The following is a 14,345-nucleotide window of genomic DNA, read 5'->3' on the forward strand; positions in this document are numbered from 1 at the left end:
CTTAGACATGCTGTGATATACTAAGCATGATGGGTGGAGACAAACAGCACAGCCAGTGACGTCATTCAGTAAGCAGTGATAGTCACGCCCAATTTAAAAAAGGTACACGTTTTATATATATTAAAATATACAGCAGCACCAAGCATGATTAAGACAATTACCCCACGTTTTAATATATGTGCTTCAATACATATATTAAAACGTGAATTGAATTTAAATCAAGGGAAGTAATGTTAAAACTTTACAATGCATTAGTAAGACCTCACCTAGAATATTGTGTTCAGTTCTGGTCATCGTTACAAAAAGGATATTGCTGCTCTAGAAAGAGTGCAAAGAAGAGCAACCAGAATTATCCCGGGTTTAAAAGGCATGTTGTATGCAGACAGGCTAAAATAATTTAATTTATTCAGTCTTGAACAAAGAAGACTACGCGGTGATCTGATTCAAGCATTCAAAATCCTAAAAGGTATAGACAATGTCAACCCGGGGGACTTTTTTGACCTGAAAAAAGAAACAAGGACCAGGGGTCACAAATGGAGATTAGATAAAGGGGCATTCAGAACAGAAAAAAGGAGGCACTTTTTTACACAGAGAATTGTGAGGGTCTGGAACCAACTCCCCAGTAATGTTGTTGAAGCTGACACCCTGGGATCCTTCAAAAAGCTGCTTGATGAGATTCTGGGATCAATAAGCTACTAACAACCAAACGAGCAAGATGGGCTGAATGGCCTCCTCTCGTTTTGTAAACTTTCTCTTCTTAATTTGAAATAATTGACAGCAAAAATGAAATGATACTTCCAAAACAGTCAATAGATTTTAATAAGGAAGCCGCCCCACAAGTGCAATGGCACTCCAGTCCTTATCCATGTATAATGCACACTGACTGGGTGGGATATCTGCTCTTCATTGTACCTCTTCAGTGGGTTTCTGCAATGGTGACTGTCCAGACAGGGATCACACTGAATGCTGTACCAGTCTTGGCACTCTTGATGATCTATTTAGGTTAAGAACATGGTTTAAAATCCCCCTGCCCCCACTGTAGAGCCAGTGGAGTTCAACCCTGGGGATCTATTTTGATCTATTTGCACCCTGTATCAGTATTGTTAATTCTGTAGAAACCAACTTGCTCAACACATAACCTGTACTGGTACCTGTTGCCATGGAGACATTCAAATCTCTCTGATTTGTATCTGCAGTAACAACAGGTGTGTGCTGTAGACAGTGTGAGCAGCTCAGTTAAAGAAATGAAAAAACTAAACCAGAGCAAACTATATTTCTGGCTTGGTTATACAAACACAGCATGATCGCTGCACTTCATATATTTATACAAACACAGCATGATCGCTGCACTTCATATATTTATACAAACACAGCATGATCGCTGCACTTCATATATTTATACTAACACAGCATGATCGCTGCACTGCATATATTTATACAAACACAGCATGATTGCTGCACTTCATATATTTTCTTTACTTTGAAACTTTGCAACTCCATCCAGCACCGCGCTCCCCCATGCTGGTCTGCAGGTGTGAGAGTCACTCGGGGCTCTCTGTGCTGGACACAGTGTTCTTTCAGGTGTGAGAGTCACTCGGGGCTCTCTATGCTGGACACAGTGTTCTTTCTGGTGTGAGAGTCACTCGGGGCTCTCTGTGCTGGACACAGTGTTCTTTCAGGTGTGAGAGTCACTCGGGGCTCTCTGTGCTGGACACACTGTTCTTTCAGGTGTGAGAGTCACTCGGGGCTCTCTGTGCTGGACACAGTGTTCTTTCAGGTGTGAGAGTCACTCGGGGCTCTCTGTGCTGGACACAGTGTTCTTTCAGGTGTGAGAGTCACTCGGGGCTCTCTGTGCTAGACACAGTGTTCTTTCAGGTGTGAGAGTCGCTCGGGGCTCTCTGTGCTGGACACAGTGTTCTTTCTGGTGTGAGAGTCACTCAGGGCTCTCTGTGCTGGACACAGTGTTCTTTCAGGTGTGAGAGTCACTCGGGGCTCTCTGTGCTAGACACAGTGTTCTTTCAGGTGTGAGAGTCACTCGGGCCTCTCTGTGCTAGACACAGTGTTCTTTCAGGTGTGAGAGTCACTCGGGGCTCTCTGTCCTGGACACAGTGTTCTTTCAGGTGTGAGAGTCACTCGGGGCTCTCTGTGCTGGACACAGTGTTCTTTCAGGTGTGAGAGTCACTCGGGGCTCTCTGTGCTGGACACAGTGTTCTTTCAGGTGTGAGAGTCACTCGGGGCTCTCTGTGCTAGACACAGTGTTCTTTCAGGTGTGAGAGTCACTCGGGGCTCTCTGTGCTGGACACAGTGTTCTTTCAGGTGTGAGAGTCACTCGGGGCTCTCTGTGCTGGACACAGTGTTCTTTCAGGTGTGAGAGTCACTCGGGGCTCTCTGTGCTGGACACAGTGTTCTTTCAGGTGTGAGAGTCACTCGGGGCTCTCTGTGCTGGACACAGTGTTCTTTCGGGTGTGAGAGTCACTCGGGGCTCTCTGTGCTGGACACAGTGTTCTTTCAGGTGTGAGAGTCACTCGGGGCTCTCTGTGCTAGACTGTCACAAAGACGGCCGGAGTGGGTGGCGTCAGACCAGAGCCAGGAAGTAACACACAGAGACTTGGAGTTTTGGTTAAGCTGAGCGTGTGATCGCGCTCAGCATTTAATGAATAAACAGACAGAACAGAAAATAAAAGGTCTGAACACAAAAACACGGGACACGGCACTATACGCCAAAATAAAGAGACAAACAAAACAGACTAAACAGTGAACAGACAAACGGACAAACACGGTGAGTGAAAACACTAATTACTTTACTTTACTTTCCTTTCCTTTCTCCTCTCTCTCCCGTTCTCCACTCACCGAACACCAACCCCCAGTGAGTGAAAACATGCAGCTTTTATGCAGTTGTACCAAGACTCAATTGCTAGTCAATCATTCAATTGGAATCTCGGTACAACTGCACGTGAATTAATTAAAGTGCAATTCCCCGTGCTCACATATTATTACTTTTTACTTGCACGTGATGTGATGTGCCATCCCCGTGCCTAAATACAAATATACAATTTACACACACGTGAAACACAGACCCGCTTATATCCCGTGTACCAATGCTTATACACCAACATTTACACACAACACGTAACATATAACATACACAGGGGGGGCACTTTGCCACATATACCCCCCCTTGTGCAACGCACACATGGCCTCAATGGCCACCTCCCCCCTCAGTCCCAAAGTCCTGGAAGAGGGGGAAGCAAGTTGTTTCTGGGGGTGGCCATGGTGGAATGTCTGTTACCCCCCAATTCTTCGTGGCTGGCAGTTCCCTCTTCCGGGGCTTCAGCCACACTATCTCCTGCCGCGAAAGAGCAGCTGGGGGAGCTGGTCTCCTGACCTCCCCCCCCTTCTTCATGGCCGGCAGTTCCCCTCCGTGGGGCTCCGGCCACCCAATTTCCAGCAGCGAAACTGCTGCGGGGGAGCTGGTCTCCTGACCTCCCCCCCTTTCTTTATGGCCGGCAGCTCCCCTTCATGGAGCTCCGGCCACAGTGTAGCGACCCGAGGCAAAGCAGAGGCCCCGGCGACCCCAGGCGACGCAGGACCCTCGACGACCCCAGGCGAAGCAGGATCCCTGGCGACCCCAGGCGACGGCAGCGGCCCCTCGGGAGGAGACGGCAGCAGCAGCGGCCCCTCGGGAGGTGACGGCAGCAGCAGCGGACCCTCGGGAGGCGACGGCAGCAGCAGCGGACCCTCGGGAGGCGACGGCAGCAGCAGCGGACCCTCGGGAGGCGAACTTGGGAGGGGAGCCCCTGGCCATAGAGGCGGCAGCGGGAGCTCCACTTCTCCCTCGCACCCTGCACCCTGTGTGGAGCAAAAGGCAGCCCCAGGCGATGCGGAGTGGCTGGAAACCCCAGGCGATGCGGAGCAGGCAGCCCCAGGCGATGCGGAGCGGCTGGAAACCCCAGGCGATGCGGAGCGGCTGGCAACCCCAGGCGATGCGGAGCGGCTGGCAACCCCAGGCGATGCCAGACAGACATCCTTGGGCGAAGCGTGGCGAGCATCCTTGGGCGAAGTGAGGCGGGCATCCTTGGGCGAAGCGAGGCGGGCATCCTTGGGCGAAGTGAGGCGGGCATCCTTGGGCGAAGCGAGGCGGGCATCCTTGGGCGAAGCGAGGCGGGCATCCTTGGGCGAAGCGAGGCGGGCATCCTTGGGCGAAGCGAGGCAGGGAGTCAGGACAAGCTGGGGTGCGGGTGTTGGCCCTCTTCTCGTCCTCTGCGGCCGGGCGGTTCTTCCCCATGCTTCCCTCAGCAGCCTATGCAAGGGCTGCTGAGGACCGCCAGCATCTAGTCCTGGTTTTTCTGGTGAAGGGAGAGGTAGCTCCTGCTCCTCTCCTCGTGACGGTGGGGGAAGTAATACTAGCAGGCATTCATCCTCTGCTGGTTGGGGAAGTGTTACCAGCAGGCATTCATCCTCTGCTGGTGGGGGAAGTGATACCAGCAGGCATTCCTCCTCTGCTGGTGGGGTTGGCAGAGGCAGAGGCAGCTCCTGCTGCTCTGCTCCTGCCAGTGGAGGTGGGAGCGGCGTGTAGTCTCCTGGCGGCGGAGGTGGGAGCGGCGTGTAGTCTCCTGGCGGCGGAGGTGGGAGCGGCGTGTAGTCTCCCCTTGTTTCAGGGGACTGGTGCGGCCCTCCCTGTCTTGCAGGGGACTGGTGCGGCTCTGCCTCGGAAGGGGAGACCAGCAGGCATTCACCCTCTGCTGGTGGACAGGGACCCAGCAGGCATTCACCCTCTGCTGGTGGACAGGGACCCAGCAGGCATTCACCCTCTGCTGGTGGAGACTGTGGACGCTCTACCTTCCTCTTCTTGGGCCGTGGACGCACCGACTCCTCCCTCTTGGGCTGTGGACGCACCGACTCCTCCCTTTTTGGCTGTGGACGCACCGACTCCTCCCTTTTGGGCTGTGGACGCACCGACTCCTCCCTCTTGGGCTGTGGACGTTCGGGCTCCTCCCACTCAGGCGTAGGACGTTCGGGCTCCTCCCACTCAGGCGTAGGACGTTCGGGCTCCTCCCACTCAGGCGTAGGACGTTCGGGCTCCTCCCACTCAGGCGTAGGACGTTCGGGCTCCTCCCACTCAGGCGTAGGATGTTCGGGCTCCTCCCACTCAGGCGTAGGACGCTCGGGCTCCTCCCACTCAGACGTAGGACGCTCGGGCTCCTCCCACTCAGGTACTGGCGAGCTGGCATAGGGGCATCCCGACCAGTCATGTCCCCGTTCCTCACACCGCCCGCACCAGCTCGGTGGCACCTCGGAGCAGTCCCTCCAGCGGTGATCCACCTTTCCGCACCAGGTGCACCAGGGGAACAGGTTCTCTGGCTCCTCTGGCCGCTGTTGCAGTTGTGGTTGGGGCGGTGGGAGCAGCAGTCTGCCTCCCCCTGCTGGTGGTGGAGACTGAGGCGACCCCTGCTCCTCTCTCTCCGGATGGACAGGGCAGCGGGCCACGTAGTGCTCACCACCGCAGATGGGGCACAGTTGGGGTAGCTGTCCGCGGGGGTACCAGGGGCAGTTGGTGCTGGAATGCCCAGGCTCAGCGCAGCAGTAACACCCAGGCTGCTGTTCCTCCGGCTGGTGTTGTGGTTGCTGTTGCAGCTTTCCTTTCTCCGTTCTCTTCCTTCTCCCTACCTTCCTCCCTTGAGCTGGTTTCTCCTCCTCTTGGAAAGGGCAGACAACCACTGTGTGCCCGTATACTCCACAAGCAAGGCACCAGCCTTGGTCCTCCAGGCCCCCGAGGAGATCCTCCAGCTCACTGCAGCCATCTCTCCAGTTCCAGCCTTCCATTTTTTTTTTTTTTTTTTTGTAATCCAAGAAAATGCGGTTCCTGCTCTGGCCTGAGTCCTGGAGGCGCTGTCGATCCCACGCAGGACACCACGTGTCACAAAGACGGCCGGAGTGGGTGGTGTCAGACCAGAGCCAGGAAGTAACACACAGAGACTTGGAGTTTTGGTTAAGCTGAGCGCGTGACCGCGCTCAGCATTTAATGAATAAACAGACAGAACAGAAAATAAAAGGTCTCTCTCCCGTTCTCCACTCACCGAACACCAACCCCCAGTGAGTGAAAACATGCAGCTTTTATGCAGTTGTACCGAGATTCGATTGCTAGTCAATCATTCAATTGGAATCTCGGTACAACTGCACGTGAATTAATTAAAGTGCAATTCCCCGTGCTCACATATTATTACTTTTTACTTGCACGTGATGTGATGTGCCATCCCCGTGCCTAAATACAAATATACAATTTACACACACGTGAAACACAGACCCGCTTATATCCTGTGTACCAATGCTTATACACCAACATTTACACACAACACGTAACATATAACATACACAGGGGGGGCACTTTGCCACATAGACACAGTGTTCTTTCAGGTGTGAGAGTCACTCGGGGCTCTCTGTGCTGGACAACAGTGTTCTTTCTTTCTTTCTTTCTTTCTTTCTTTCTTTCTTTCTTTCTTTCTTATTGTAATCATCCTTTTAGACTTTTAAAAAGCACAAAACAACAATTTAATGGTAATTTAGGACAGTGCTGCCAGAATCAAAATGCGTCCCTCAGGGACTAAACTACTCCTCTAACAAGTACAGGGACAGAAGCATTATCTGTTAACATACTTCCATATTAATACATCCATAACTTCTTATACACCAAATCCTGAGCAACAAAGAATCAATATGAAGCTGGAGAGCTGTATCATTATTATTATTATTATTATTATTATTATTATTATTATTATTATTATTATTATTAATAAGATGTATGGCTTTTTAATGTTTATTTAAACACAAAAACAAAAAAAGGTTGTAACAAAAACAATGTTCACAGAGTATAAATAATAAACAAAAACAAGTCACCAACACAAAGAAATCTTAACTAAACAAATATGGTGCTGGAGCTTCCAGCACTCGTAACAGTATTTTTACTTTCGTTTTGCTTTGCCACTCTCTCACTCTCTCACTCTCTCACTCACTGAAAGCTGCAGGCTTTTATACAGATGACCATCTCCCTATTAGAAACAATCAATTAATTAACTCGGGAGATGGTCACCTTCTGCACAAGGTTTTTGTGTGGTTGGGGCTTCCCATCCATGCTGCTAAACAATAACAAACATACAGCTTTGCCATCCTATAAATATACATACAAAATACACAGGGCCAGGGGTACCCCGTGCTAAGATAAACACACATTTTCTTAAAATAATAAACAATACATTTTAAATGAAACAATAAAAGGCAACATATTTAAATAGCAGGGTTTTGCCCTGCCCCCTTTTCATGTGCAGGGCCAACCCACATACACACACACACACACACCCACACACACACACACACACACACACACACACACATACACACACACACACACTCACACTGAGACATACACACACACACACACACACTGAGACATACACACACACACACACACACTGAGACACACAGACACACTACAACACACACAGTCTGAGTGTGTCTCAGTCACTTCAAGTCATACAAAGAGCATTTCAACCTTTCCAATTGTGCCTATTTGCTTGATGCTTGACAAGATTGGCCTAATTGCTTCTCCTAACTTGGACTTTTGTGTTTGATATCACCCCTTTAAATGGCTGTTGCGTTTTTCTAACTGTTTTTTTGACATTGACAATGTTTTTGTTATAGATTCTATATACAGTTAATATGTATTGCTAATTGATTTTATATTATTAAACATCATTCTGCTATAAACATCACAACTTTCTCGCGTAGCTCGGAGTGACAGGTAAGAATGCGGTTGTTGTTGTTATTGTTTATTATAAGAGTGAGTAAATGTCAAAAAGGAGCTATTCTAACTGTATATTATATAAAACTAATATACTTTCTAAATACCGTTAATGTGGATTGCATGCGGTTATAACTGATTTGATATTATTATTTGTTTGCTTATCCAGGTTGAGTTACCGTTGCAAAGTATTACAATGAGTAATGTGCAAGTTAAGCATATCGTTAAGCATTACAGACAGTGTAGTTTAAGTGCAAGTTCAAAATGTAAATATAGTTACAAGTACGAGCAAATACAATATAGTTACAATTAAAGCAAATGCAACCTGTGCAGATACAAAGGAGTGCCTAAGAGGCAAGCGCAAGAACAAAACAAATATATGATGGCTTGCTTTTGTATTTGTTTGATTTATAATCAGTTAATAACCAGAGTGAAGAGAGTTTCTTAATGTACAAGACATGTCATCTCACACGAGGACCACAAAGCAAAGCTCAACAGTTCAGGCTAAGCAAACAGCACAATGATATCTTATTTATACAAGAGACAGATTAACAGATTAACTTACACTTTTCTGTTTTTTCCTCTACCAGCAAGTCCATCTCCACCACCCCTTCCCCAGGTGTCTACGGGAAAGAAAATCCACACAACACCATTAAGACTGGTTGACCATGATTATTCCACCATGGTGAACAGATCCTGCATGGATCCACACAGTGTGCTTCATCCAACAACCAAGCAGCACATATCTAGGTATGTGAAACACCTGGCAAAGATGAAAAACACCAGCTCATCCCTCAACACCAGTCCTGAAAAGCTCCAGGAGACTCCACTGCTGTGGCATCATTTAACTGAAGGCAGTGCCACTGTACAGGTCCCAGTGGTAACCGTGTCACCTGCAGCTGTCAACCCACCTGCACTGCTGTTAACACCTACTGCTCCATCCACTGCCTTAACACCAGAGTCAATTGAAAAAACCATGCAAGAAATTATGAACAGATGACATCAGAAGCAACAGCAGTTCAAGAAAACCAAAGAAGGGACCATCAGGTACTTTTACTGCTCTACAAAAGTGTTGAGATGCCACAAAGCAAAGATTAGAGCAGAAAAAGAGGAAGCAGACAGAACCTCAGCCGTCTGGCCAACTGCGTAGGTTCTGCAGATTGGCATTAAAACAGGGACCAAACAGAAAAATACATCTATTGTCCTGCCTGGGTGTTTAACCTTTACAAAGATCAGGGGATGACACAGGAAATGACCTGGTCTGAACTCCAGGCATCGAAAAGCAGAGATGGCAGAGAGAAAAGGGAAAATAAAATTGTTTGGACAACATATACAAAATAGTACTGTAAATACAGTTGTTTAGACAACATATACAAAATAGTTCTGTAAATATAGTTATTGTTTGGACAACATATACAAAATAGTTCTGTAAATATAGTTGTTGTTTGGACAGCATATGCAAAATAGGACTGTAAATATAGTTGTTGCTTGGACAACATAAAAATTGTACTGTGATGTAATTGTTGATTGGAAATATCAAAACACTACTGTAGGCTGTTTTTTGGACAACATAAAAACACTACTGTAAATCTAGTTGTTTGGACAACATATCAAAAATAGTACTGCAAGTGTTGCAGGTGTGCTTCAGCACCTTATTATTGATTTATTTGTATTATTTTTGTTCACGTGTATTATTGCTTATTTTACTTTAATCACGGTATGATTTTGTATATTCACTCTGCACTATTATTTAATCACGATATGATTTTGTATATTCACTCTGCACTATTATTTAATCACGATATGATTTTGTATATTCACTCTGCACTATTATTTAATCACGATATGATTTTGTATATTCACTCTGCACTATTATTTAATCATGAAATGATTTTGTATATTCACTCTGCACTATTATTTAATCATGATATGATTTTGTATATTCACTCTGCACTATTATTTAATCACGATATGATTTTGTATATTCACTCTGCACTATTATTTAATCACGATATGATTTTGTATATTCACTCTGCACTATTATTTAATCACGATATGATTTTGTATATTCACTCTGCACTATTATTTAATCATGAAATGATTTTGTATATTCACTCTGCACTATTATTTAATCACGATATGATTTTGTATATTCACTCTGCACTATTATTTAATCACGATATGATTTTGTATATTCACTCTGCACTATTATTTAATCACGATATGATTTTGTATATTCACTCTGCACTGTTATTTAATCACGATATGATTTTGTATATTCACTCTGCACTATTATTTAATCACGATATGATTTTGTATATTCACTCTGCACTATTATTTAATCACGATATGATTTTGTATATTCACTCTGCACTGTTATTTATAGCACTGCTGTGTCCAGCTGACACCCCTCCCTCTAGAGCTGTTACAGCCTGCTTGAGTCCAGACTGCTTCAGGACACTGAGAAGAGGGATTCTGGATATTTGTATTGTTTTAAACTCTTATTATTTTGTTCATTCTTGCTGCTGTTGATGTAGCTGTATTACTTATATTGCTATAGCCATTGCTAACATTGCTGCTGTTGATACATCTATCATTTTGAATTCTATTGCTATAGTGACTGTTACCTTTACTGCTATTGAATTAGCTATTACTTTTATTGTTAATTGCATATGCAGGGATGGAAGTAAGACTCATAATGGATAGCAGTTTGGTCCATTTCAGGTTTTACTAACAGCAGGCCCTCGTAGAAACTGTACTGAAGAAGCTGGAAAATAAAAGTCTGCAGGTCACAAAACCCTAAATGGCTCCTACTGCTATACAATGGGAGTCTTATATCAAAATACTGTATTGTAAATATATATTCAGTTTACATTTAAATCTCTTAATGTTACACATGATTTATTCTTTAACTTTTAATAATAAGCATAATAGTTTAACCAGCATGGTTGTTCCATTATAATTTATTCATTTAAAAGTAAAAGCATGTGCTCACTGACTTACAGATTTACAAAAAAAGTACAAATGGAGATTCTACAGAAGTGACTGGAAAGTTCTTGAATTTGCAGTTTGTTTATTTGAGGTCACACAGAGATAGTGATCAAGTAGGAACTCTTTCAAGTATTTTCAGAACAAAGGATTCTGGTATTTTTTATTTTACACTTTACAAAAGCAGACTCTGAAAAGTTGTCTTTGCAGACTGATTGTCTACAAAGATTCCATAAACTCACAGGTTTCGTTGGCCAACCATGTAACTAGATACAGGGGCTCTCAAAAGTATTCACCCCCCTTGGACTTTTCCACATTTTATTGTGTTACAACATGAAATCAAAATGGATTTAATTAGGAGTTTTTGTCAATGTCAAAGTGAAAAATAAAATCTACAAATTAATTACAAATATAAAACAGAAAATAATTGATTGCATAAGTATTCACCCCCTATGCTATGACACATCTAAATAAGCTCTGGTGCAACCAATTGTCTTTTAGAAGACACATAAGGAGGCTGTGTGGTCCAGTGGTTAAAGAAAAGGGCTTATAAACAGGAGGTCCCTGGTTCAAGTCCCACCTCAGCCACTGACTCATTGTGTGACCCTGAGCAAGTCACTTCACCTCCTTGTGCTCCGTCTTTCAGGTGAGACGTAGTTGTAAGTGACTCTGCAGCTGATGCATAGTTCACACACCCTAGTCTTTGTAAGTCGCCTTGGATAAAGGCGTCTGCTAAATAAACTAATAATAATAATAATAATAATAAGTAGTAGTTGAATGGAGTCCACCTGTGTGCAATTAAGGTGTTTCACATGATTTCAGGTTAAATACACCTGTCTCTGGGGGGTCCCACTGTTGGTTAGTACATTTCCTAACAAAAACTACATCATGAAGACAAAGGAACATTCAAAGCAAATCCGGAATAAGGTTCTTCAAAAGCACCAATCAGGGGTAGGATATAAGAACATTTCCAAGACATTGAATATCCCCCGGAGCACAGTAAAGTCCATTATTTAGAAATGGAGAGAGTATGGCACAACTGTGAATCTGTCTAGAACAGGCCGTCTTCAAAAACTGAGTATCCGGGCGAGAAGGGCACTAGTCAGGGAGGCCACCAAGAGGCCTATGGCAACTCTAAATGAGTTACAGTCTTCCGCGGCTGAGCTGGGAGACACTGTGCATATGGCAACAATAGCCCAGGTGCTTCACAAAACTGGCCTTTATGGGAGAGTGGCAAAAAGAAAGCCATTGTTGAAAAAAACTCACATCAAATCTCAGCTAGAGTTTGCCAGAAGGCATGTGGGAGACTCAGAGACCAAGTGGAAGAAGATTCTATGGTCTGATGAGACCAAAATAGAGCTTTTTGGCCTCAACGCTAAGCGCTATGTTTGGTGCAAGCCTAACACCAAATATCATCCTGAGAACACCATCCCTACCGTGAAGCATGGTGGTGCCAGCATCATGCTATGGGGATGCTTCTCTGTGTCAGGGCCTGGAAAGCTTGTGAAGATAGAGGGCAAAATGGATGCAGCAAAGTACAGAGAAATCCTGGAGGAAAACCTGCTGAAGTCTGCAAGAGACCTGGGACTTGGGAGAAGATTCATCTTCCAGCAGGACAATGACCCCAAACATACAGCCAAAGCCACACTGCAGTGGCTTAAAAACAAAAAGGTCAATGTCCTGGAGTGGCTCAGTCAAAGCCCGGACCTCAATCCAATTGAGAATATGTGGAAAGAGTTGAAAATTGCTGTTCACCAAAGGTCCCCATCCAATTTGACAGAGCTTGAGCAATTTTGCAAAGAAGAATGGGCAAAAATTGCAGTGTCCAGATGTGCAAAGCTGGTAGAGACTTATCCAAATAGACTCATGGCTGTAATTGCTGCCAAAGGTGCCTCTACCAAGGGGGTGAATACTTATGCAATCAATTATTTTCTGTTTTGTATTTGTAATTAATTTAGACAATTTGTAGATTTTATTTTTCACTTTGACATTATGGACATTTTTTGTGGTGAAAAACAAGTTCACAGCTCCTGAAACCTGAGAGCTTCATTTAAACTGGTGTATTTTAATCAATCATAAGACCACTTTGAGAGTAAAACTGATGAGAGGGTCCGGCTTGAGAACGTACACAACACTTAATAAAGGAAGCTCCAATAAAAATCACACTTACAACACATCTTTATTGTTACACAAACTATTTTACTGCTGTTGGGAAACTGATGCAGACCCAACCTGAGACCCTGTTTGCATTATGAAATACCCGGTCACTTATCAAACTGACTTTGCAGTTTATGGCTAGACAGCTACAGGGCCTGTGTTAAGAAACCATTTAAAACAATACAGGGCACAGAAAAGGAGCCGATACCATCATACTGGGACAGGTTTATGTGGAGAGAAAGGTACGGCAGGAATTGTCTAGATGCATTTATAAATACTGCATCAGATCACACAGCTGCGCAGGGGGTGCGACCCACATCTTAAAAGAAAAAAAATAAAAGCTGAAAGTTGAAGATATCTTTTAAAAACTATTTCTTTTCAGAATAAGATTTTCAAATTCTGTAGTTTAGGAAGAAGTATCAGATTTGATTTAAATACTCGTTTTTGAATTGATTTGAATGCTCATTTTGAATTGATCTGAATACTCATTTTGTAGTGAATGATACCTGATGTTCCAGGGACAGCCTCTTGTGTCTCCACTCCAACACCATCACTATCAATAGCATCTTCCACTGCTGTCATCAGATCTGGTATCCTTGACTTTATTAGGCTGTAAATCTGGGGCAGAGGTTGTGCAGGCTCTCCAGATGAATGCTGCTGGCATTGCTTTGTAACAGCATTGCGTGGCTCTGCTTTCAGCCTCTTCCACAGATAGTGGTGTAGCGCACAGCACTTATGGAAATCTGTTAAAGAGAATGTAGTTCTGGGATTTAAAATGGCATCAGAACTACATTTCCCAGTGCCTAGTGCTCCTAATGAAGCCAGCAATGACAACCATCTGGGTCAATTGCAATGAACTTGTGGATTCAGTACAGAGCTGCATACTAAGCTGCGGAGCAGCTAATCATAATCTACTTCAAACAAAAGATGGAGGCATTGTTGCTAAAAGTCCCATTTCCAAGTATTGAAAATGCCTGTTCTGGAGTTTTAAAATGAAATCCTTGATTTACAAGACACTGAACATCATTTAAAACAACATTTAATACAGACAGCAAAGCATTTTTAATATAGATTTTATTTGGTTTAGTAGTCTCGTTGTCAATCAACAAATTGATATTAAAAACACAGAACCTACGTTTGTTAATAGAGCACCCGAGAGAGAGGGCAATATTAAACGCATCCTGAGCAGAAATCATCTCGTTAAGAAGCAATGGTATGCAGCCCATTACATTCCTAAAAGCTCTCTGGTGCCCCCTGCTGGAAACAGTACTGCTTTACACTGCAAGCTGCCGGCATGATAACTGCAGTACACTGTGCTGTGTCTTGAGGTGCCGCAGATTCACCGTGGTATTGGGGAAGCTTCCACAGAACCCACTGCAAGACGATGAGCAACGCATGAGAAAGG

Source organism: Acipenser ruthenus, chromosome 48, assembly GCF_902713425.1.
Source record: "Acipenser ruthenus chromosome 48, fAciRut3.2 maternal haplotype, whole genome shotgun sequence".
Classification (NCBI taxonomy): domain Eukaryota; kingdom Metazoa; phylum Chordata; class Actinopteri; order Acipenseriformes; family Acipenseridae; genus Acipenser; species Acipenser ruthenus.